The sequence below is a fragment of the Aotus nancymaae genome, unplaced genomic scaffold (genome assembly GCF_030222135.1).
Source record: "Aotus nancymaae isolate 86718 unplaced genomic scaffold, 86718_ANA_hifiasm-v0.15.2.pri h1tg000092l, whole genome shotgun sequence".
NCBI classification, from domain to species: domain Eukaryota; kingdom Metazoa; phylum Chordata; class Mammalia; order Primates; family Aotidae; genus Aotus; species Aotus nancymaae.
Window position 1 is genome coordinate 3,306,283 of NW_026988507.1, and position 26,248 is coordinate 3,332,530.

At 37.3% G+C, this 26,248-nt stretch overlaps 1 pseudogene; it reads right to left on the reverse strand.

The window, feature by feature from the left end:
- Positions 1-1,100: 1,100 nt before the first annotated feature.
- Positions 1,101-13,715, reverse strand: LOC105721840 (tripartite motif-containing protein 60-like; annotated as a pseudogene).
- Between the last annotated feature and the right edge of the window lie 12,533 nt (positions 13,716-26,248).

The window sequence follows — 26,248 nt, forward strand, 5'->3', positions numbered from 1 at the left end:
TAATGCTGAACTTGGGTGCAAGTTCATGACCAAATTTGTGTAATGTAGATTAAATCTCATGCTTCTAGCACATTTGTTTATGTGAATATATTTCATAATACATTGTAGATATAACAATATATTTCCTAATTTAAAAGGTTAAAAATATGTAAGATGTTTTAAAACTATAATTCCAGACCATAAAAAACTTCTGATTAAATATCAGAATAGACCAAATATTTTCATACTCAAAGGGCTCAAAATATTTATTTCTTATCTATCTTATTAGAAAGCTAATGAATGCAGGGGACAGTTTGGGAATGAATTAAGAATAAGAACAAGAAGCCCTTTCCTTTTGGCGCCATCACTGAAGTGGGAACGGCCATATGAAATGAAAGTTCAATCCCTTTGTGACTACTGACTGAAGCAAGAACTGCAAGAAGGTGCATTTCTTTTTTTTTCTTTTTGTACTTTTATTAGAGACGGGGTTTCGCCATGTTGGTCAGGCTGTTTTGAACTCCTGACCTCAGGTGATCCCCCCGCCTCAGCCTCCCAAAGTGCTGGGATTACAGATGTGAGCCACCGCGCCTGGCCCTTCCCACAATTGCAGGAAGATTATGTCTTCCTCTCTTTCCAAAGAGCTGAGACAGAAGTACAAGGTTCGATCCATGCCCATCCAAAAGAGTGATGAATTTCAGGTTGTACGAGGACACTGTGAAGGTCAGCAGCTTGGCAAAGTAGTCCAGGTTTACAGGAAGAAATATGTCATACACACTAAATGGGTGCAGTGGGAAAGGCTAATGGCACAACTGTCCATGTAGACATTCAACCAGCAAGGTAGTTATCCCTAGTCTAAAACTGGGCGAAGACTGCGAAAAGATCCTTGAACAGAAAGCCAAATCTCACCAAATAGGGATAGAAAAGAGCAAATACAAGGAAGAAACAACTGAGACCATGCAGCAATAAAGTTGTCTTATATGCAAGTTTTAAAGTTTGAAATGAAAACAAAACATACTGAAAATGGGATAACTATTAACTACAGAAAACAGTTTTATCAAAACTAGATTCACTGGCTCAATTATGTCCACTAGGTGAAATAAAATAAGTCTTTTAATAGTTATTCATTCAGAAGTTTTTACCTTAGAAATTTTAAGAGGTTTTGAATTTGTTCCAGTATAAAAAATAAGGCCAAAGTGCTCCTGCAAAATCATCATTAAAAGTATACAGTAGAGATCTATCATTCAAATTATAAAAGGAGACTGCATTCATTTCATAATCTAAAAAAATGCCAATCTTACTAGGTGTCACTTTTGGCAGCAGATTAATTTGCTTATGACCCGATACTATATAAATATCCCGACCAAATCGCCAAATCCCTCATAATCCATCCTGTACTAAAAGCTGGTGGATGCTTCCTCCTTCTGGGAAGAGACTCATTACAGACACCAAGGATCCATTCAGGCTTGTCTTTCACGTCTACGTCCCAGTACTGCCAGCCACAACTATAGCCCTTTGAATCCACAACAGCTGGGAGGCGACAAAATCTTCTTGGGTTTGGAGGTAAGTTTTGCACTGTATGTCCGTATCACACAGTTTTTCTACCTGCTGAGACTATAAGTTTACGATTCACTGTTTCAGGATCTAGAATTACATCTACTTGAAAATGCTTGATAATTTTGTTTAGGCCAGAATATTGTAGAGGCAGACAGTAACCATATTCTTTCAATTTGAATGAAAAAGGTTCAGGGAATTTTAATTTTTATATCTGTGATATATATCCTTAACATTTGCCAGTAATTCCAGTCCTGACTTCATATATATGCTCTCTATCTCCTGTAGTAGATATTTTAATGAGGAGGCATAATCTGAAAATTTTATTAGGCTTTCATTTAGTTGTGCTAAAATATCCATCTCTTCATCTTGCAATTGCCCAAGAACATTTTGGAGAAATAATCTAAGTTGCTCAAATTCAGGCTTGACTTCTTTTTCCCTATGTTCTACTTTTTTCTTCATTTCTAATAATTTTCTGGTTTGTATAGTTATGGCTTTTTCTGTTAGTTCCACTCTCTCCTTCCACGGTGCAGTGTATTGCTCCAATTTTTTCCTATAATAGGAGGCAGCCTTCTTTATGGGACAAACACAGTGATGCTGGTAATCAGTGGAGAAACTGCACCTTGGATATAGAAGCTCTAGGTCTTCATGACAGAAAAAAGTCAAAATCTGATTATGCGTCTTACATACATACTTCTCTTCCTGCCTCTTCCTCTTGCTTCTTATCTGGAGTTGCTTAGCAATTCCAGTCAAACGACCCAGCTGAGGATTGCTTGTCAATTTCCTTTCTGCACAGCAAAAGTGGCAAAAAGTGTCAAAAAGGTCATGGACAACTATCATCTAGATCCTTCCAGGATATAATGATGCAGGAGAGATAGAAGTTATGCCTACAACTGATGGTCACTGGGTATTTCAAGTAATCCAGACGGATGGGACAGCTAGCCACTGCTAGGAGGACATCCAGGCCTGTCACAAATTCCGTTGAGCCCCGAACAAAGATGGTAGGTAAAGTAATTCTTTTAGCAAGGCCTAGCTCTCTAGAGCTCAAGACCCAGTAAGTGGTAGATATTTTCCCTGAGACCTTGAAATCTGACCAGCTTTCAATTTTACTGACTTGACATGTTGATGGCAGCTTCTAGAAACTTGTTAAACCCTCAGCTCCTTAGCGTGAGTCTACTGCCATGAACACTTCATAGCCTGTAGTTGCATATTACAACATATTAGCTGGGCTGCTGCTCTTGCCACTTAATGAAAAGTCAAGTTTTCTTCAAGAAAGCAGCCTCAGGTCCAAGATAAGGAATCCTTCCTTGCATTATAATCACCTGGAGGTTGTGGTAATAGATTGCCTGGGCCACATCCCCAGTTTCCGATTCAGTAGGTCTGGTTTTTGTCTAAGTTCCCAGATGATGCTGCTGGCCTGTGGACTGTACTTTGTGAACCTATGCTGGAGCAGACAGATCAGTGACCTTGCCAAGAGGATGTGCAGGACCCACTGAGCACCCACGAGGAAGGACTCAGACCCCTTTTTGTTCCTTTATTTCCTGATAACACCATGGTTTTGCTTTACAGATTCTTCTCTCTCTAAGAATACTAATAAAATATTTTAGGTGACCTTTTCTTCTATTTCCTGCAGTGTCTCTTTTCTCCTTAAATTCATTTTTATTATTTGTGTTTATTACTGTTTATCATGTTGGAGGCTTTCCGATATGTTTTGTGATCTGTGGCTGTCCATTTACATTTTTCTCTTTTCTTTCTTTCTTTCTTTCTTTCTTTCACAAGACCCAAACCAGGGTCCTTTAATGGACTCTTCGGTGGAGGGATACATGGTTTTCCACATATTAATATTTTTCTTTTTTTAAAATGTTATCTTAAGTTCTGGGGTACATGTGCAGAACATGCAGGATTTTGCATAGGTACATACATAGCAATGTGGTTTGCTGCCTCCATCCCCATCACCTATATCTGGCATTTCTCCCCATGTTATGCCTTCCCAACTTCCTACCTCACATTGTCCCTCCCCTAGATCCCCTACACAGACCTCAGTGTGTGATGCTCCCCTCCCTGTGTCCATGTGTTCTCATTGTTCAACACCCGCCTATGAGTGAGAACATGCGGTGCTTGATTCTCTGTTCCTGTCAGTTTGCTGAGAATGATGATTTCCAGGATGTCCCCACAAAAGACACGAACTCATCATTTTTTATGGCTGCATAGTATTCCATGGTGTATATGTGCCACATTTTCCCTGTCCAGTCTATCATCGATAGGCATTTGGGTTGGTTCTAAGTCTTTGCTATTGTAAACAGTGCTGCAATGAACATATGTGTGCACGTGTCCTTATAATAGAATGATTTATAATCCTTTGGATATATACCCAGTAATGGGATTGCTGGGTCAAATGGAATTTCTATTGCTAGGTCCTTGAGGAATCACCACACTGTCTTCCACAATGGTTGAACTAATTTACACTCCCACCAACAGTGTGAAAGTGTTCCTATTTCTCCACATCCTCTTCAGCATCTGTAGTCTCCAGATTTTTTAATGATTGCCATTCTAACTGGCATGAGATGGTATCTCAATGTGGTTTTGATTTACATTTCTCTAATGACCAGTGATGATTAACATTTTTTAATGTTTGTTGGCCTCATATATGTCTTCTTTTGAAAAGTGTCTGTTCACTTTTACACTGTTAGTGGGAGTGTAAATTAGTTCAAACATTGTCGAAGAAAGTGTGGCGATTCCTCAAGGACTTAGAAATAGAAATTCCATTTGACCAAGCAATCCCACTACTGGGTATATATCCAAAGGATCGTAAATCGTTCTATTATAAGGACACGTGCAAACATATGTTCATTGCAGCACTGTTTACAATAGCAAAGACTTGGAACCAACCCAAATGCCCATGGACGATAGACTGGACAGGGAAAATGTGGCACATATACACCATGGAATACTATGCAGCCATAAAAAATGATGAGTTCATGTCCTTTGTGGGGACATGGATGAACCTGGAAACCATCATTCTCAGCAAATTGACACAGGAACAGAGAATCAAGCACCACATGTTCTTATTCATAGGTGGGTGTTGAACAATGAGAACACATGGACACAGGGAGGGGAGCATCACACACTGAGGTCTGTTGGCGGGGGAACTAGAGGAGGGACAATGTGGGGTAGGGAGTTGGGAAGGGATAACGTGGGGAGAAATGCCAGATATAGATGATGGAGATGGAGGCAGTAAACCACATTGCCATGTATGTACCTATGCAACAATCCTGCATGTTCTTTACATGTACCCCAGAACCTAAAATGCAATAAAATATATATGTAAAATAAATAAATTAATTAACAATAACTAACATGAAATTAAAACAAAAAAAAAGAATTGGGCTAGGCTTTTTGCACTCTGTTTTATTACTGTGAGAATATATGCCTGCACATTAATTCAATCAATTAATTCAAAATTGATTCACCATAAATTGTAAGATGACTGTTTATACCTAGCTCACTTAATGAATTTAACACATTTATATATAATTAATACAATTATATATTAAATATATAAAAAAAAGAAAAGTGTCTATGCATACCCTTTGCCCACTTTTTGATGGGGTGGTTTGTTTTTTTCTTTTATGTTTGTTTTAATTCTTAGTAGATTCTGGATATTAGCCCTTTGTCAGATGGGTAACTTGCAAAATTTTTTTCTCATTCTGTTTGTTGCTGGTTCACTGTAATGATAGTTTCTTTTGCTGTGCAGAAGCTCTTAAGTTTGATTAGATCCCATTTGTCTATTTTGGCTTTTGGTGCCATTGCTTTTGGTGTTTTAGTCATGAATTCCTTGCCTATGCCTATGTCCTGAATGGTTTTGCCTAGGTTTTCTTCTAGAGTTTTTAATGGTGTTAGGTCTTATGTTTAAATATTTAATTCACCTGAAGTTAATTTTCGTATAAGATATAAGGAAGGGGAACAGTTTCAGCTTTCTGCATATGGCTAGCCAGTTTTCCCAAACCCATTTATTAAACAGGGAATCCTTTCCCCATTGCTTGAATAGGAAGGGTGAGAGAGGGCACCCTTGTCTAGTGCCAGTTTTCAAAGGGAATGCTTCCAGTTTTTGCCCATTCAGTATGATATTGGCTGTGGGTTTGTCATAAATTGCTTATTTTGAGATACCTTCCATCAGTACCTAGTTTACTCTTAGTAAAGGTGGAAGCGTTCCCTTTGAAAACTGGCACTAGACAAGGCTGCCCTCTCTCACCATTCCTATTCAACATAAGAGGGACCCAGCTGACTCCCAGCAAGAAGGGAGTCTAGTCAGAGTCTAGTCAGAGTCTAGGCAGAGCCCATTTACATTTTTCTGATACCTTGAGATACATTTCACATACCATAAAAATCCACCTATTTAAAGCATGCACTTCAAGATTTGTAGCATATTCACAGAGTTGTGCAAACAACACAATAAACCTTAGAATATTTTTCAAGGTTTATCCATACGGCTGCATGTATGAATGATTTATTTTTTTTAATTACTAAATAATGCTCCATTGTATGGACATATCACATTTTGTTTATCCATTTATTAGTTTATGAACATTTGGATTGTTTCTATTTGACTATTACAAGACTTCTGTAAATATTAATGTACGATTTTTTATGTGGACATATTTTCATTTCTCTTGGGTATATGTTAGGAGTAGAATTGTTGAATCATATAATAGTTCTTTATGAAACTTTTCAAAGAATTGCCAAAAAGTTTTTCAAAGTGTTGCACTATTTTATATTCCTACCAGCAATATCTGAATGTTTCCATTTGTCCACGTCTTTGCCAATAGCTGTTATCCACCCTTTTTAAAAAAAGTATAGCCATTCTAGTGAGTATAAAGGGGTATCTCATTGTATTTCTGACTGCACTTTTCTAATGACTAATGATGTTGAGCATCTTTTCATGTATTTATTGGCCTTGTAGCTATCTTCTTTTGAGAAATGTCTTTTTATAAAGGTCTTTTGTCCATTTTTAATTGGATTACTTGTCATTCTACTATTGTGTTATAAAAGTTTTTAAAATATATTCCAGATACAAGTCCCTTATTAGATATATGATTTGTGAGTATTTTCTCTTACTCTATGAGTTTTTTCAATTTCTTGATAGTATGCTTTGAAGTATGAAAGTTTGAAATTTTGATGAAGTCCAATTTATCTTTCTCTTCTTTTGTAGCTTGCACTTTAGGTGTCATACCTAAGAAGTCTTTGCCTAACCCATAGTCACAAAGATTTACTTCGATACTTTTTTCAGTGAGTTTTATAGTTCTACATTTATGTCTATGATCCATTTTGAGTTATGTTCGTGTCTGGTTTTAAGAAGGGGTATAACTTAATTCTTTTGCACGTGGATATCCAATTGTCTCAGCACCATTTGGAATGAAATACTGAAAGACCAATTAGAAGCGTTGTGTGCATGAGAGGGCTAATTTATGAATAAGCTTTATTTTAGGGTTATAGGCAGCAAGCTGCCCTTTACCTTGAGTCTCCGAAAAAAAGTGTATTAGTCTGTTCTCACACTTCCATAAAGAACTACCAGAAACTGGGTAATTTATTAAGAAAAAGAGATTTAGTTGACTCAGAGTTCCACAGGCTTAACAGGAAGCATGATTGGGAGGCCTCAGGGAACTTACAATCATGGCAGAAGGCAAAGGGGAGGCAAGTATCTTCTTCACAAGGTGGGAGGGGAGAGAGAGTGAAGGGGAAAAGTGCCACACACTTTCAAACAATGAGATCTTGTGAGAACTCACTCACTATCATGAGAACAGCAAGGAGGAAGTCTGCCTCCATGATTCAGTCACCTCCTACAAGGTCCCTCCCCTGACATGTGGGGATTACAGTTCTAGATGAGATTTGGGTGGGTACACAGAGCCAAACCATATCAAAAGGTAATATTCAAAGATATATCACTCTGTCTTCAACCCTGTACCTTACCCCATTGCTCCTACTGCTTCCAGGTCTGGAACATCTCTAGTTCAATTTCACCAAAGAATTAATCCGTGGTCATTTAGGGAGAAATGATGGGGAGGGGTGTAGAAGAAGGTTGTTGCCTATTTGGGTTGGGGAAGGAGATCTGGGAGTGCTCAGCCATTTTAGATGCAGACTTTCAACTTACTTCCCTGATTTCAACTTTTGCCATATCCACATTTTGCTGTCTCCAAGTCCTGAGACTTTTTGTGAGTTTCAGTGGAGCCAACTGGCTCATTCCTCATCAGTGAACTATCTACTTTCAGCAGGTACTTCAGTACTCTACTCTGCTAAGTCACTTACCATACCTCTCTTTCGTTTTATCAATTGAAAATTTATTGAAAGTGCTTGTCTGCTGATTACTCATATCCATTTCCCTCATTTTGGTTATTTATTTTAATTGTATTCAGGAGCAAGAGAAGATAGCCACATGATAAGTTTGCCACATTTAACAGGAAGTTTCTCTTCAGTTCTGACTGCATAACTTTCAACAGAACATTATTTCAAACCAGATTATAGCTAATTTCGGTAAGAGATTAAGTCACAAATATAAATTTACAGTTAAGAAAGAAAGCAGAAGAGGATAATTTTTCTAAATTAAAGTTTACATTCTATGTGAGATACCATCCTATTGGCAAGTTTAACCTCTGTGAAGGCAAGCACCATGTCTGTTTCACCACCGATTTCTCAGGGCTTAGCAGATTGTCAAATAAACAGGAAGCTCTCAATAGAGGTTTTGGAAATGAATAGAAGGAATAATGAGCATTCATTACTGATTTATTTTTAAATTTATCTTTTTAGACAATATATATGCAATCAAATGAATATTTTCTTTTGCGTGTGCTTTGGTTTCATTTTATTGTAAAAACTCTAAAAAGATATTTAAATTTATGTCATCTAGAGACATTTGCTTTGAGTTTAATATTTTTCTTTTTTGAAAAATACATGTCACCAAGACACCATGGTAACTGTAAGTAAAATAAATTACTCAAAGTTGAGGAATCAGGAGAAAAACAGGCAAACAGAAAACATTATAATATTATATGGTTATAATTTTATACGGCTTTACTATCCATAGTTACTAGACCTTGATTTAATCTATGAGTAAATTCCAGAATTGGAAAATGTAAAATAGGAGGTGTTGGTTATTTAACTTCTCAAAATGCTTGCTTTGCTGGGAAAGTTTCAGGTAACTTTCAGATTCAGCATATCTTAGTTGTTAAGTTGGCTCCAACTCATTGCCTATGTCTTGAATTGCTGCCAAGTAATTCTTCAGGATTGCTGGAAGGTGTTGCTGCTTGTCTTTTCAAGAATAGTTGAGACATGATCAAGAAAAGAACATCTTCCCATTATTATGGAAAAAATGTAGAAGCAAAGCAGTTGTCTCCCGAAGGGGCAGAAAAATTGTTTGATCAAGCAGAGCTTGATAATTACAATCTATTTTGTTTTGTTTTTGCTTAAATCCCTTTATAACTAGTGGCACTCCTTAATTTTCTCTGTTATCATCTATTAGGTACTTTCTAAATTATATGAACATGATTTTTTGACCTCAAATAATAATAATTTAAAAAGTCATTTACAGTGTATTTCTTATAATACTATGATTATGTAAATATTTCTCCAGTAGAAACAAATACTGAGCTTGGAGCTACAGGGAAATATATTATTGTTATTATTACCTTTCTAAAGAGAAGCTTTTACAAGCCCCAGCCCAATAAATTCACTGTTTAATTTTGTCTTTCACAGCTGAGTCACACTCAACTGCTGATGTTTCTTACGTCTTAAATCTTCCTGTTTCTTGGAATCATTCTATATTTTGTTGGTCTATCTCTTTGAATAGCAATGAATGCTAGATGTCCTAAATTCTTGCATGTCCAAATGTCTTTATTTTGCCTGCCCATTTGATTAACACTTGTTTGGGTAGAAAATTCTAAATCCAAAACTTCAGAATTGACAAATCGTTATTCTGTTGCAAACAAAACATCTGATGTCCACCTGATTCACAATACTTTGTATATCATTGTTTTTCTCTCTGGAAGTTTAAGGTTTCCTTTATTTTGGAATTCTAAAATTTTACAGTTATGTGTCTAGATGTGTTACTTTGAAAAACGTCATTTTTTTGGCACTTAGTGGTGTCTGTCGAGTCTTTTCAGCTCGATGCATTTTCTACTCTTGTTTCTTGAATATTTTCTTTCTTCTGTTCATCCTTTTTGCTTTTTTTCTTTTTACAACTCCAGTTAGGTGACTATTAAACTTCTTGCTGAATATATCCTCCATGTCTCTTATCTCCTATTTTTAAAACAGGCAATGTAGAATACTAATTAAGAGCAAGGTCTTTGGGGTCACATTCCCTGGATTTGAATTTCAGCTTTGCTACCCATTAGCTGTGTGACTTTGAGCATGTTACTTAACCCCTCTGTGTATATAATAATTGTCCTTGGCTCAAAAAGTTGTCAGAATTAAATTAGTTATTATAACTAAAGCACTTAGAATAGCCTGACACATACTACACTGCTCTTATTTCCTTATGAACTCTTTGCTCTAGATATTCTATAGAGTTCTTTTAATTTACTTTTATATATTAATTTTGTCTATTTGTCCAATTCATTATTCAGCCCATTTATTAATTTTTCTTAAAATTTGGGCAATTGTATTTTTAATTGCAATAAACTGTTTTCCATTTTGTGATTGTTCTATTTTCATAGTAACTTATTTACATTTTCAATTGCAAAATCTTTATTCTGATATTAATTTTTTAAGTGTAAATTCTTGTTTGCTCACTAAGGTGTTACCTTTTCTGCATGGTTTTTACTTTATTCATCTTGGTCTTTCTCCTTCATGGTGCTGGTTTTTCTCAAATCATGGTAACTCTTGATTTCTTTTTTCTGTTTATGAATATTGGTAAATATACATACTGAGGTTGGCTTTCCTTTGCAGTTGTGTTCAACTATACTCCTACCCCTTCAGTCTGGCTCTGTTGTCAGTCAGGGTCCAAGTAGGAAAACAGAAGCCACTCTTTGTATTCCAAATATTGATACAGATCAGATTTAAAGCAGAGATTATTAAAAAGATTGTTGAACATTCTGGAAGAGCAACAGCAATAAGATTAAGTTACTCAAAGGTTAATAACTATAGGAAACTGCCACTATCTTGTGCCAAACAGGCAAAACTTTGCCCAAAGCTTAGGTAGGATATGCATCTCAGGTTCCTGCTCTTGGAACCCAGCTGCCTGAGTAGAAACACAGTAATTTGATCTAAATGGTTGGAACTGGGATCTACAAACTTAAATGCCTTTAGGGGCTCGGTACGTCCTGTGATATGTGAAGCAGGTGGGCCAGTGGGCGTAAAAGAAGGGAGGTAGAAATGGTGACTAGCTGAAGAATGCGTGCTCTGCCCAAGGCATTTGCATTCAATTTTTCCAAATTATTATGCTGTCTAACAAAACTGATTTTCAGCTAACACCTATGCCTGCCTGTTTTTACCTCTGAAAAATATGTATTTATTTTAAAGAAAAACTTATTTTCATATTTACCAAAGGGCTAATGTACTTCACAGAGAATTTTACTATTATTCATAGAGTTGAATATTAGCAACTTGTATCCTATTTCATCTTTTTATTATAATCATGTAATATGTTTGGTCATACAAGTCTAAGCATTCAGTTGGTTTTTTGTTCAGTTCTTTTGAGGGTATAAAAAATTGTGTTACTTTTAATATTTTATAGTCTGTTTTTGTATCTATGTCTGACAAACATGAACTAGAGCATCATTATGATTTGGATGCTTTCCAGATATGAATATCGCTTTTCAAACCATAAAAGGAGCCTCGGGATCATTGGCAAATGGACTAGAACTGACTGAACCTCAGAAGCACTAACTTTATGCTGACCGAAGCAACGGAGAAAAGAAAACAAGGGAAAGCAAACGACCTGTCATGTAATCACTTAATTTTTTTCATACACTGTTAAATTTATGGGGGATAAAAACTATACCAAAACCAAGAAATTCTCTTTAATCTGAGGAGAAGGGAACTGAGTTTTTGTGTGCCAAACACATACCAGAACCTGTATATGTGTCATTTTGTTTTTCTCAAATCAACCACACAGGGCAAACATTTTAGTCCATGTTACAGATAGAAAAACTGAGGCTTAGAGAATTTTAAGCATTTTACCGAACAGCTATTATATGGCAGTTCTGATATTCAAACCTACACCTCAGATCCCGGGATCCAGGTCTAGCGCATGCTGAAGTCTGAGGGGAGTGGGTGGATGGGCAGAAAGAAAACCCGAGGGGCCGTAGGCAGGTGAAAGGTTTTATTCAGCAGCAGCAGCTCTCATTAACAGCTTACTTACACTAGCTCTTTATAGTGTCTGCCCTGTCTTGGCTGCTTCGGCCGGTGGCTCCCACACAGTACTGTGTGGCCAGCTCTCTTGCCTTCAGGGTCAGCAGCTTAACTCTTTCTCTGGGGACTACCAAGCCAAATTGTGTCCTGGCTCCCTCTTGCGGATGGACAGCTTTGGCTCTCTTTCTCTGGGTGCCAGTGCGCCTGCCATGTCAAGCGATGTTGAGCTGAGCTGAACCCCAGGAGCCCCTGTACAGCGTTAGCAGGGCAATTATACCTTTTGCGGACAACAGTGGCACAGAGCCAAGTATGAACTTACACAAACAGGTTATATAACCAGTGGAGATGTGCGCCTGCGCACCAGACTCACTGAGTCAAGCAGGCCTGGATATCCGCTTCGGCATACTCCTTGACCAAAGCACATCCATATACCTTACACTAAATGTGTTTGAGTTCAACAATCCGATTCTTCCCTCTATACCACACTATCTCTTCATGAAGCCAGAAGTTGGAGAGAATTTCAGAAGACCTTAGGAGAGTTTTTTTTTTTTTTGGAGACAGAGTCCTGCTCTGTTGCCCAGGCTGGAGTGCAGTGATATTATCTCGGCTCACTGCAACCTGCGCCTCCCAAGTTCAAGCAATTCTCCTGCCTCAGCCTCCTGAGTAGCTGGGATTACAGGTACGCATCACCACACCCAGGTAATTTTCTTATTTTAGTAGAGACAGGGGTTTCACCATGTTGGCCAGGCTGGTCTCAAACTTCTCACCTCAAGTGATCTGCCTGCCTCGGCCTCCCAAAGTGCTGAGATTACAGCTGTGGGCCACTGCAGGAGCTGCCAATTTTCCGCTAACACTGTGTGTGTGTGTGTGTGTGTGTGTGTGTGTGTGTAAAGTATTATATTTTTTGACTTTTTACTGGTTAATTTGCAAACAGAGCAATAAATGAGTAGAATTATTCCAATTTAACATCCTTTTAGATAACTGTGAAGCCAAGGCAAGTGCTGAAGATCATCTGGCAATCTTCTGCCCCTTTCCAAAAATAGAGCTGGGATGACTCATGTGCGTGGAGTTGGTATTCATACCTGCACCCTGAGCTGTGGTCCCCAATGACTTATTGCTTCTCTGAATGTTGACAGCAGCATCTAAAATCAGAGCTAAAAATAGAAGGGGGCCAAGAAATTAGACACTGCTCTCAACTTCCAGAAACCTCACAGTGGCGTGTTAAAAAAAACCAGAGTAGGGCTTCAATAGGCAGCTGAAAGATTAAATTCCGGGATGGCAGAATTAGCCAATTTGAAGTATAATTTTTCGAGGGGCAATTGATCTTGTGACTTGTATAAATAAGAAAGCCTGGCAGTTCACAAACACCGTCTAATTTTACTTCTTTTTAAGATCAAGGTGTTGATATGTTTATGAGCAGATAATAGGCATTGCTTAATACCACTAATTGCTACTTAGTGTTAACTTTGGGCTTTTTTCTTCTTATGTGCTTTATAATATCTTTATTGGTTAATTAGAGCAGCACCGGCTGTGAAGGAGGTAAGTTAGTGTTGCCATCTGCATCTGCAGGTGAGAGACTAGAAGCCAATAACCACTACCCGGTGGAGACTTCACCTCAGTTTTTTCCTTTGCTACATCCTGTTTCAAAATTAGGTGCCCCTGGGAGGACCCACCTACTTGTTAATACTGTAAATAAAATAAAAAGGTCCTAACTGGCTTCCTAACATCCTTCTGTCTGCCTCTAATCTAATGGTCCTTAAACTTTAGCATGTATCAGAATCACCTGGTGGGCTTGTTAAAAACAGATCGCTGGGATCCCACCCTGACGGCTTCTTATTCACCATGTCTAAGGTTTAGCTCCAAAATGTGTATTTTTAGCAAGTTCCCTAGTGTTTCTGATGCTACCTGCCTGAGGGCCACACTCTGAGAACTACTGCTCTAACTAGATACTTCAAGGCTGTCCTAAAAGACAAAGGCATGGGCAGTCTTTAAAGACTTTGAGATAGAAACACTAAGGAACAAGTAGATACTCTGTTTTTCCCTTTTAAATACATAGAAGTAAAGGGAGCGCTACAATGACTCTAATTTAGTGGATCTCAAAGAATGGTTCCCCAGCCAGAAGTATCTGCATTACCCAGGAACTTGCAAGAAAGGCATATTCTCAGTTCCCACACGGACTAGCTGAATAAGGGATTCTGGAGATAGAGCCCAGCAGTCTGTGGTTAACAAGCCCTCCAGGCATTAAAGTGTGAGAATCACTGCCTTTGATCCTTTCTCTACATGGCAGTCAGAGTGACCTTTTTTTTTCATTGAAACTTTTATTGCGATAATTGTAGCTTCACATGCGGTGTAAAAAGTAACAAAAGAAGATTCCCTTTACACTTTTCCCAGTTCCCCCAATGGTAAGATTTTGCAAAGCTGTGGTCTAATGTCACAAAAAGGTTATTAACATTGACATGGCACACCTATTTTCATCAGATTTTCCCAGCTTTACTTATAGTCATTTGCATGTGTGTATATTTGGGAATGTATGTGTTAGTGTGTGTATTAAGTGTTATGCAGGCTTACCACCTGTGTTTTCACATACCCACCACCAGTCAACTTTCAACACCGCAAGGATCCTTTGGTTTGTCCTCTTAAAAGTACACTTCCCTCCCTCCTGCTCAGCCCCCACCTTCCTCATCCCTAACTCTTGGCAACAACTAATCAGTTTTTCATTTTAAGAACTTTGTCATTTCAAAAATGTTACATAAATGGAATCATACAGTATGCAACCTTTTGGGACTGGCTTTTTTGGGTCAGCATTATTCCCTGGAGACCTATCTAAGTTGTGTGTATCAATAGTTTGTTCCCTTTTATTGTGGAGAAGTATTCTGTGTATCACAGTTTGTTTAACCATTCCTGCTGAAGGGCATCTAGATTTATTTTGAGTTTTGGCTTACAAATAATGCTGCTGTGAACATTCCCGTACGGTTGTTTTTTTTGGCGGGGGCGGGATGGTGTGAATGTATGTTTTCATTTCTCTTGGGGTAAATATCCAATAATGCAATTACTAAATGTTATGTACTTGCATATTTAACTTTATAAGAAACTACCAAGCTGTTTTTCAGAGTAGCTCTACCATTTACATTCCACAGTAAAGTATGGATGATCCAGTTTCTCCATGTCCTTACCAGCATTTGGTGTTGTCACTCTTTTAGCAATTCTGATAGGTATGTAGTGATATCTTCTTGTGGGCTTAATTTACATTTCTTTGATGGATAATGATATTGAACATTTTTCATGTGCATATTTGCCATCTGTAATCCTCCTCGGTGAAATAGCTATTCACATCTTTTGTACATTTTCTAATTGAATTTTTTTGTTTTTACTGTTAAGTTTTGAGAGTTTATTATATATTCTACATATAAATCCTTTGTTGGGTATGAGGTTTGCAAATATTTTCTCCCACTCTCTAGCTCATCTTTTCATCCCCTGCACGTGAACTTTTACAGAGCAAAAGTTTTCCATTTTGATGAGATCCTATTGTCAAGTTTTTTCTTTTATGAAAAAATTATCCTTAGTGACTTTTTAAAAGATAGTGTGGTAAAATATAAATAACGTCGTGATCTGTTAGAACACCTTTCTAGATTGGTCTTTTAAAACACAATTCTATGTTGCTTTCCTGTCTCAAACCTCTTAATGGTTTCCCACTGCCTTTAGATAAAGCTTAGGTAAAAACCCCTAACGTGGATAAGCCTTCCACAACAGCCACTGCTCCTCCCGTGCCCTCTGAACTTCAGCCAGATGGGAACATCTCTCTTTACTCCTGGGACTATTTTCTTCTATCTATTTCTCCCTATACAGATTCTTTCCAGTTTAGCTGCTTTGCTATGGTTTTCCTGCATATTCCATAACACTAACATCTACACTCTGGAAGCATTTGCTGCGTGGAATTGCAAGTGCCCATTTTTTTTGCCTCTGCCATTCGCTAAGTGCCTTGAAGTCAACAACTGTTTAATTATTTCTGTCATTCCGTTGCTGTCAAAATACCCACCACACAGGAAGCCCAGACCTAAGTGACTAACTCTGGAGATGTACAGCCCTCCTCACAGCACCACCCCACAAGAAAAGAAAACAAAATCTGAACAGAATGTTAGCTTCCAAACTGACATCATCCACACCCTCTCTGATCAGCCTTGAAAACATTCTGTAACTACAAAGCATCCTTTATTATTGAGGCCTTGTGTGGCATCGTATTTTGGCAAAGTGTTTTATAATTAGCTTGTCAATTGTTTCTCAAAACCCTTAATGAGAAATGTTTACCCTCTCTTAGAGATAAGGGAATCGAGCCCAGATAGACCAGAAAACCACATCTAAAGTCCTATGGCAAATCATTAGCCCTCACCACACAGTGACTTTGTCTCCTTGGCTTTGACTGTGACGTGTGACTGCTCACGGCATTGTGGAAATCCACAAAGCCTGGGGAACACACAGAGGGGATTGTTCAATTCAACATTCTCTTTTGGACCATTAAGAAAAATCAAATGTCGATCATTTTAAATGTCTGTTGAATGTATGAATTGAACAAATATATTTTTATGTCTCTTTCTGTGAAACTAATAATTCCTGTTTAAAGAGGTAGGCTGTTTATGAGACCTGCTTATCTCCAGCTTACTGGAGTTTCCGGTTTATGGAATAGATGCTAAAAAATTAGTAGAATAATTTCTACAGCTTCTATAATATCATAAGCAGAAAAACATCTTCACAAATGTCACTAGTTATTTCCTTTAATTTTTGCACAATTTGATCTGGATCTCTTCTTCATTAGCTGAGAGGTATTAAACATGACCATTGCAATCTACTTACATTGTCAGATCAACTTGAGCTCTCTGTACCAGGCCTTTGCAGAAGGAAGAAGGGCCTACTCAAAGGTAACGGTAAACAATAAAGAAAACTTAGGAAGAAGACTAAATAGCTACCCCCTCCCCCATATAGCCTCGTTTTTAACTCCAAGGTTGTATATGCTCAGAGTCCACAGTCTCCCTTTGACATGGCTATGGTTGGGACAACTGTAGGATTAGAGCATCTTCTTGGAACAAGGCTTGACTGCTGCTGAATATCCACTCCTGCCCTCTTATCCAGAGAGAGATGAACAGGGAATAAGGCAGCCTTAAAGCATTATCTGAAGCAGTGAGCTAGATCCAACAGCAACCCCAACCTGTCCAGGGCTCAGGTTTCACCACACATGCGTCTATCAGAATAGGAACTCCTCATTAGTGGTGTATCTGCCCCAGGGTTATTGCATTAGGGGCAGAAATTTATTTCCCATAGGATTATGTTCTCCTAAACCCACCTAGAAATAGATTATAGGCTCAATCATTTTATCTTGCTTATGAAGACAACATTTAATTAATTAATATTGGGACTTAAAACATTTTTGTGGTTTGGTTTTACTCAAACAAGCATCACCTAAACAAGTAGAGTATTCAGATGATTTTTAAAGGTCTGCAGAGAAAGAAAAAAGGAAGTATGGGGTGAGGAAATACAGAGAGCAAGGGGCTTGGCCTCACTGATAAAGTAACTTCTGAGCAGAGGCATAGAAGGAAGAGAAGAGCCATGAGGATATGTGTAAGTGAAAAGACCGGAGGCACTGAATGGCTTGCAAGTTTGAGAAGAAGCAGAGACCAGCGTGGCTGGAGATGAGTAAGGAGTGAGGGGAAGTAAATGCAGACAGGTATAGAGAGAGAGAAAGAGAGAGAGAGAGAGAGCGCCCACGACATCCTATATAGGACTTTATTGACCTTCCTGAGGGGAAGTCTCTTGACAGTTTTGAGCAAAAAAGTGACAGAAACAGGTGTTAATATTCTTTAAAGGCCATTGCAGTTGCTGTGGTAAAAATAGATTAGAGGGGTGCTATGGTAGGCAGAATTGCAAGGATGTCCCCTAAGATTTCCATCCTTTGGTTATTCAGTCAAACACGAATGTAGATCCTCCTGAAATTAAAGTTATCAATTAGCTGACTTTAAAATAGGGGAACTATCCTGGATTATCTGGATAGGACCAATCTAATCACTTGGGCCCTTGAAGATGGAGAAATTTCTATGTCTGGAAGGAGAAAAAGAGAGGCAGAACAAGAGAAAGGCAGTGGAGAGATGAGGTCAGAGAGTTTTGAGAGAAAAAAGGGCCGATGAGCTGAGGATTGCAGATGATCTTTAGAAGCTCAGAACAACCCCAGCAAATAGCCAACAAGAAACTGGGGACCTCAATCTCATATTCAGGTGGAGCTGAATTCTGCCAACAACTTGAATGAGCTTGGAAATAGATTCATCCCCAACCCTCCAGAAAGAAACGCAGCCCTGTCTTGACTCTTTTAACTTTGTGAGATCCAGAGCAGAAAGCCAGCCAGGCCTGTTGGACTGCTGTGGAATTGTGAGATAATAATTAGTGTTATTTTAAGTTGCTCTGTTTGTGATAATTTGTTACAGTGGCAACAGAAAACAAATACAGGATTAAGGGCATTAATTAAGAAATTATTGCAAAATTCTAACAAAAAATGGTGGCATGGATAAGATTATGGTATGGAAATGATAAGTGATCAGATTTCATATATATTTTGAAGGTAGACCCTGAAAAATTTACTAATGTGGTATATGATTGGGAGGTGCAAAGGGTGACTCCAAGACTTTTGGTCTGGGAAATTGAAAAAACAGTTTTCTATTTATTGAGATAAAGTCAACTGGGAAAGAAATAGTTTGCAAAGATGAATTTAAAGAGTTAGAAATTATAGAGTATTCCAAGTCATGTTAAAAATTTTGAACTTTATATTAAAAGTAAAAGAAAATTACTGAACTCTTTTAAGTAGTTAAGGGTTAGAATCAGATTGGCATTTTAAAAAGATCACCACATGTTCTCACTCACAAGTGGGAGTTGAACAATGAGAACACATGGACACAGGGAGGGGAACATCACACACTGGGGCCTGTCACGTGGAGGGGGGCTAGGGAAGGGATAGCATTAGGAGAAATACCTAATGTAAATGACGAGTTGATGGGTGTAGCTAACTACCATTGCACATATATACCTATGTAACAAACCTGCATGTTCTGCACATGTATCCCAGAACTTAAAGTATAATTTAAAAAAAACAAAAGAGAGAGAGAAAAAAAGATTACTCAGGAACTCTTACAGTGTGAAACTGATGTACAGTGAAACTGATGTAGTGCTGTTACCTTCCTACCAATATAAGAAGGTAACTGGAAAATTTTTTTCCACATCTAGAAATAGCAGCAAAGCGAGGATTTTCCAAAGTGGAATCAAGTAGAGTTTCCTAGCTCATAAGAACAAAATTTTTCAAAAATTAGTAATAAAATAACAGACAATTTCAAAGGAAAAAAATCTCCATAGGTTTCCAGGATTTACTTAAACTGTTTTAATTATAGTTACTTAAATATGTAACAACACTAGGCATGAACAAAGTATAATTATTTTCCTTATACCACTATAAAACCAAATAGTTTACAGGGTAAGCATTAGGAATACTATAAATTAAATTTAGAACATTAATAAACTATTATGGAAGATGTTTTATATAAACAAAATTGTCAAAGATTGATTTAGTAGTTAAGAGATGCAGTCCTTACAAATGCCTGTTCACAAATGTATTGTACAAGATAATGTTACTAACATCAAAGCTTTGCCTGCTAGCTCAAGGTAATTAGATATGTCAGTCAAAATTTTGCCAATGAGAAATCTTTAAAGGGTATTTTTAATGAGGCACAATTTGATAATTCTATAAAGTTTACTCACTTGTATCAAGATGATATAGCATTGCAACATTATAGATATCTTTATTAACATGGCATTTAATAGTTCTTTTGGACAGTCTTCATCATATATTTACTTCTCCACTTATTACCAATGAATTATTGCAAATTGACACATATAAAGGTGGAATTTGTTTAATACATCTACTTACAACATAGCCCACTTTGTTTGATAATTAGCATGCCTGTATGCAAAGAAGGCAAAGATAATAAAATAAAATGAAAAGGATTAGAGGAAGAAACAAAATTGAAATTACTTGCAAATATTATTTTTACATGAAAACTCAAAACGTTTCTTTAGATAAATTAGAAGAGTTAGCAAGACAGTTTGGCAACAAAATTAAATAAATATCAGTATGTATTTCACATGCCAGCAGTAGTTGAAAAATAAAATTAAAGAGATTGTTTAAAGTAGCATAAAAACAAGTACCTAATAATAAATATAACAGGCAATATGCAATACCTTTCTGGAGAAGCATAAAGCTTTTCTGAACAAAAAGGCAGTCTAATTACACGGAAAGCTAGACCATGTTCATTGATTAGAAAATGCAATATTTTAAAAAGGTCAATTTCCCCATGTTGATTTAATAAAATAGTAATTATATCCCAACAGGTTTTTTCCTCTGAAAACTGACACTCTTGTTTATTTTTTATATTCAAAGAACCAAAAATAACCAAGACACTTTTGAAGAAAAAACAGGTGAAAGTGACACGCCAATTGCACATGCTTTGTATAAGGGATTATCAAGCTAAAGTTATTAAGATTATAAGGTGTTGGGCAGGCATAGAATATTAGACTAATAGAACAAATTAGACTCCCAAAACAGACCCATCAATATATGGGCCACTGAAACAAGATGGGGTGAGGTCATTCAATGGGGAAATAAATATTTTTTTAAAAAATAAATTATTCTTGGAAATTGGTTATCCTTTTAGAGAAAAGTAAAGTTGTATGTCTTTCTCAGACCATATAAAAATAATCATAGTTGATTTAAAATCTAAATGAAAAAGCCAAAATTATTAAACTTTAAGAAGATAATAAAAGAGTATGTCATTATGACCTCAGGGTAGGAAAGAATTTTGTAAATATGATACAAAAAACATAAGCCATAAAAGAGATCAATTGAATTATATTGAAGTTAAGAACTGTTGCTCATCAAAAGATACCACAAAGAGAGTGAAATGACAGTCTACAAACAGGAAGAGAATATTGATGACACATCAATAAGATGGGAGAAACTAGTGCTTCGTAATATAGGAAGGACCTAGATAAAAGGGAAGGTAAAGTCAAGGGCTGGGGACAGGACATTGTGACAATCAGTAGATTGAGGTCTTTTGGGGAGAAGGAAAAGACATCTGAGCATTCAAGTAGGCACTTGTCTTTGATAACTATGGAAACACTTGTCTATTAGCAGAGAGGATGAAAAAGAGGGGTACAGATATGGGAGTAGTTGTAGACTTGCTGGTGCTAAGATGGAGGAGCTTGTGAGTAATAGTTTCTATTTTCTTTTTTAAATTTTACTTTAAGTTCTGGGATACATATGCAGAATGTGCAGGTTTGTTACATAGGTTTACCTGTGCCATGGTGGTTTGCTTCACCTATTGGCCCATCCTCTAAGTCCCCTCCCCTCGCCCTCCAACCCCCAACAGCCCTGGTGGGTGTTGTTCCCCTCCATGTGTCCATGTGTTCTCATCGTTCAGCTTCCACTTATCAGTAAGAATATTCGGTGATTAATTTTCTGTTCCTGTGTAGGTTTGCTGAGGACAATGGCTTCTAGCTTCACCCATGTCCTCTCTTATTTCCTTGAGCAGTGGTTTGTAGTTCTCCTTGAAGAGGTTCTTCACATCTCTTGTTAGCTGTATTCCTAAGTATTTTATTCTCTTTGCAGCAATTGTGAACAGGAGTTTATTCATGACTTAGCTTTCTGCTTGTCTATTGTTGGTGCAAAGGAATGCTTGTGATTTTTGCACATTGATTTTGTATCCTGAAATTTTGCCAAGTTGCTTATCAGTTTAAGGAGTTTCTGGGCTGAGATGATGTGGTTTTCTAAATATAAAATCATGATCTCATTCCTTTTTATGACTTCAAAGTATTCCATGGTGGATATGTACCGCATTTTCTTTATCCAGTTTATCAGTGATGGGGATTTGGCTTGGTTTCATGACTTTGCTATTGTAAATAGTGCTGCAATAAACATACATGTGCATGTGTCTTTTTATATTCCTTTGGGTATATACCCAGTAATGAGACTGCTGGGTCAAATGGTTTCTGGTTCTAGATCCTTGAGGATTTGTCACACTGTCTTCCACAATGGTTGAACCAATTTACATTCCCACAAACAGTGTAAAAGTGTTCCTATTTCTCCACAGCCTTACCAGCATCCATTGTTTCTTTACTTTTTAATGATCGCCATTCTGACTGGCGTGAGATAGTATCTCATTGTGGTTTTAATGTGCATTTCTCTAATGGTCAGTGATGTTGAGGTTTTTTCATATGTTTGTTGGCTGCATAAATGATACGCAGTTGATAAGTGGCTGTTCATGTCCTTTGCCCACTTTTTGATGGGGTTGTTTTTTTTTTCTTGTAAATTTGTTATGTTCCTTGTAAATTCTGGATATTTAGACCTTTGTCAGATGGTTAGATTGCAAACATTTTCTCCCATTTGTAGGTTGCCTGATAATAGTTTCTTTCACTGTGTAGAAGCTCTTTAGTTTCATTAGATCTCATTTGTCAATTTTGGCTTTAGTTGCTGTTGCTTTGGCATTTTCTTTCTTTTTTTCTTTTTCTTTTTTATTATTATATTTTAAGTTCTGGTATAGATGTGCAGATTGTCCAGAATTGTTACATAGGTATACACATGCCATGATGGTTTGCTGCCTCCATCCCCCCGTCATCTACATTAGGTATTTCTCCTAATGTTATGCCTCCCAATCCCCCCACCCCCAGCTATCCCTCCCCTAGCTCCCCCAACCTCCAACAGGCTCCAGTATGTGATGTTCCCCTCCCCGTGTCCATGTGTTCTCATTGTTCAACACCCGCCTACGAGTGACAACATGTGGTGTTTGGTTTTCTGTTGTGTCTGTTTGCTGAGAATGATGGTTTCCAGCTTCATCCATGTCCCTGCAAAGAACATGAGCTCATCCTTTTGTATGGCTGCATAGTATTCCATGGTGTATATGTGCCACATTTTCCTTGTCTAGTCTATCATTGATGGGCATTTGGGTTGGTTCCAAGTCTTTGCTATTGTAAACAGTGCTGCAGTGAACATACGTGTGCATATGTCTTTACAATAGAATGATTTGTAATCCTTTGGGTATATACCCAGTAATGGGATTGCTGGGTCAAATGGAATTTCTATTTCTAGATCCTTGAGGAATAGCCAAACTGTCTTCCACAATGGTTGAACTAATTTACACTCCTACCAACAGTGTAAAAGCATTCCTATTTCTCCACATCTTCTCCAGCATCTGTTGTCTCCAGATTTTTTAGTGATCACCATTCTAACTGGCGTGAGATGGTATCTCAATGTGGTTTTGATTTGCATTTCTCTAATGACCAGTGATGATGAGCTTTTTTAAATATGTTTGTTGGCTTCGTAAATGTCTTCTTTTGGAAAGAGTCTGTTTATATTCTTCACCCACTTTTTGATGGGTTGTTTGTTTTTCTCTTGTAAATTTAAGTTCTTTGTAGATTCTGGATATTAGCCCTTTGTCAGATGGCTGGATTGCAAAAATTTTTTCCCATTCTATTGGTTAGCAGTTCACTGTAATGATAGTTTCTTTTTCTGTGCAGAAGCTATTAAGTTTAATTAGATATGATTTGTCTATTTTGGCTTTTGTTGCCAGTGCTTTGGTGTTTACATCATGAAGTCCTTGCCTATGCCTATGTCCTGAATAGTATTCCCTAGGCTTTATTCTAGGGTTTTTATGGTGTTAGGTTTTATGTTTAAATCTTTAATCTATCTGGAGTTAATTTTTGTATAAGGTGTAAGGAAGGGGTCCAGTTTCAGCTTTCTGTATATGGCTAGCCAGTTTTCCCAACACCATTTATTAAACAGGGAATCCTTTCCCCATTGCTTGTTTTGTCAGATTTGTCAAAGATCAGATGGTTGTAGGTGTGTGTCATTACTTCTGAGGCCTGTGTTCTGTTCCATTCGTCTTTATCTCTCTTTTGGTACCAGTACCATGCAGTTTTGATTACTGTAACCTTGTAGTATAGTTTGATGCCAGGTAGTGTGATGCCTCCAGCTTTTTTTTTTTTTTCTTTTTTTTTTTCTTAGGATTGTCTTGGCTATGCGGGCTCTTTTTTGGTTCCATATGAAGTTTAAGATCATGTTTTCCATTTCTGTGAAGAAGGTTAATGGCAGCTTGATGGGGATAGCACTGAATCTATAAATTACTTTGGGCAGTATGGCCATTTTCATGACATTGATTCGTCCTAACCATGATCATAGAATGTTTTTCCATCTGTTTGTGTCCTCTCTTATTTCCTTGAGCAGTGCTTTGTAGTTCTCCTTGAAGAGATCCTTCACGCCCCTTGTTAGATGTATTCCTAGGTATTTTATTCTCTTTGTAGCTATTGTGATTGGGAGTTCCCTCATGATTTGGCTCTCTGTTTGTCTGTAATTGGTGTATAGGAATGCTTGTGATTTTTCAACATTGATTTTGTATCCTGAGACTTTGCTGAAGTTGCTTATCAGTTTAAGGAGATTTGGGGCTGAGACGATGGGGTCTTCTAAATATAAAATCATGTCATCTGCAAATAGAGACAATTTGACTTCCTCTTTTCCTAGTTGAATACCATTTATTTCTTTTTCTTGCCTGATTGCTCTGGCCAGAACTTCCAACACTATGTTGAATATGAGTGGTGAGAGAGGGGACCCTTGTCTTGTGCCAGTTTTCAAAGGGAATGCTTTCAGTTTTTGCCCATTCAGTATGTTACTGGCTGTGGGTTTGTCATGAATAGCTCTAATTACTTTGAGATAAGTTCCATGGATACCTAGTTTATTGAGAGTTTTTAGCATAAAGCACTGTTGAATATTGTTAAAGGCCTTCTCTGCATCTATTGAGATAATCACATGGTTTTTGTGTTTGGTTCTGTTTATGTGATGGATTACATTTATAGATATGTATATGTTGAACCAGCTTTGTATCCCAGGGATGAAGTCAACTTGATCGTGATGGATAAGCTTTTTGATGTGCTGTTGCATTAGGTTTGCCAGTATGTTATTGAAGATTTTCACATCAATGTTCATCATGGATGTTGGCCTGAAATTTTCTTGTTTAGTTGTGTCTCTGCCAGATTTTGGTATCAAGATGATGTTTGTCTCAAAAAGTGAGTTAGGTAGGATTCCCTCTTTTTGTATTCTTTGGAATAGTTTTAGAAGGATTGGTACCAGCTCCTTTTGTACCTCTGGTAGAATTCGGCTGTGAACCCGTCTGGTCCTGGAGATTTTTTGGTTGGTATGCTATTAATTGCTGCCTCAATTTCAGACCTTCTTATTGGTCTATTCAGGGATTCAGCTTCTTCCTGGTTTAGTCTTGGGAGGGTGTAAGTGTCCAGGAATTTATCATTTCTTTTAGATTTACTGGTTTATGTGCATAGAGGTATTTTAGCAATCTCTGATGGTAGTTTGTATTTCTGTGTAATTGGTGGTGATATCCCCTTTATCATTTTTATTGCATCTATTTTATTCTTCTCTCTTTTCTTTTTTATTAGTTTGGCTAATAGTCTAGTCTCTAGAGGGAAATTTATAGCACTAAATGCCCACATGAAAAGCAAGGAAAGATCTAAATTTGACACCCTAACGTCATAATTAAAAGAACTAGAAGAGCAAGATCAAACAAATTTAAAAGCTAGCAGAAGACAAGAAATAACTAAGATCAGAGCAGAACTGAAGGAGATAAAGATACAATCCTTGAAAAAATGAATGAATCCAGGAGCTGGTGTTTTGAAAAGATCAGCTTTTGGCATTTTTGTCATGAAATCTTTGCCCATTCCTATGTCCTGAATGGTTTTGCCTAGGTTTTCTTCTAGGGTTTTTATGGTTTTGGGTTTTACATTTACGTCTTTAATCCATCTTGAGTTAATTTTTGTGTAACGTGTAAGGAAGGGGTCCAGTTTCAGTTTTCTGCATATGGCTAGCCAGTTTTCCCAGAATGATTTATCAAATAGATCTTTCCCCATTGCCATTTTTTGTCAGATTTGTCGAATCCAGATGGTTGTAAATGTATGGTGTTATTTCTGAGGTCTCTGTTCTGTTTGTTTGGTCTATATGTCTGTTTTGGTATCAGTTTCATACTATTTTGGTTACTGTACCCTTCTAGTATAGTTTGAAGTTGGGTAGCTTGATGCCTTCCGGTTTGTTCTTTTTGCTTAAGATTGTCTTGGCTATATTGGGTCTTCTTTGATTCTATATGAAATTTAAAGTCATTTTTTTCTAATTCTGTGAAGAATGACAATGGTAGCTTAATGGGAATAGCATGAATATATAAATTTCTTTGGGCAGTATGGCCATTTTCACAATATTGATTCTTCTTATCCGTGAGAATGGAATGTTTTTCCATTTGTT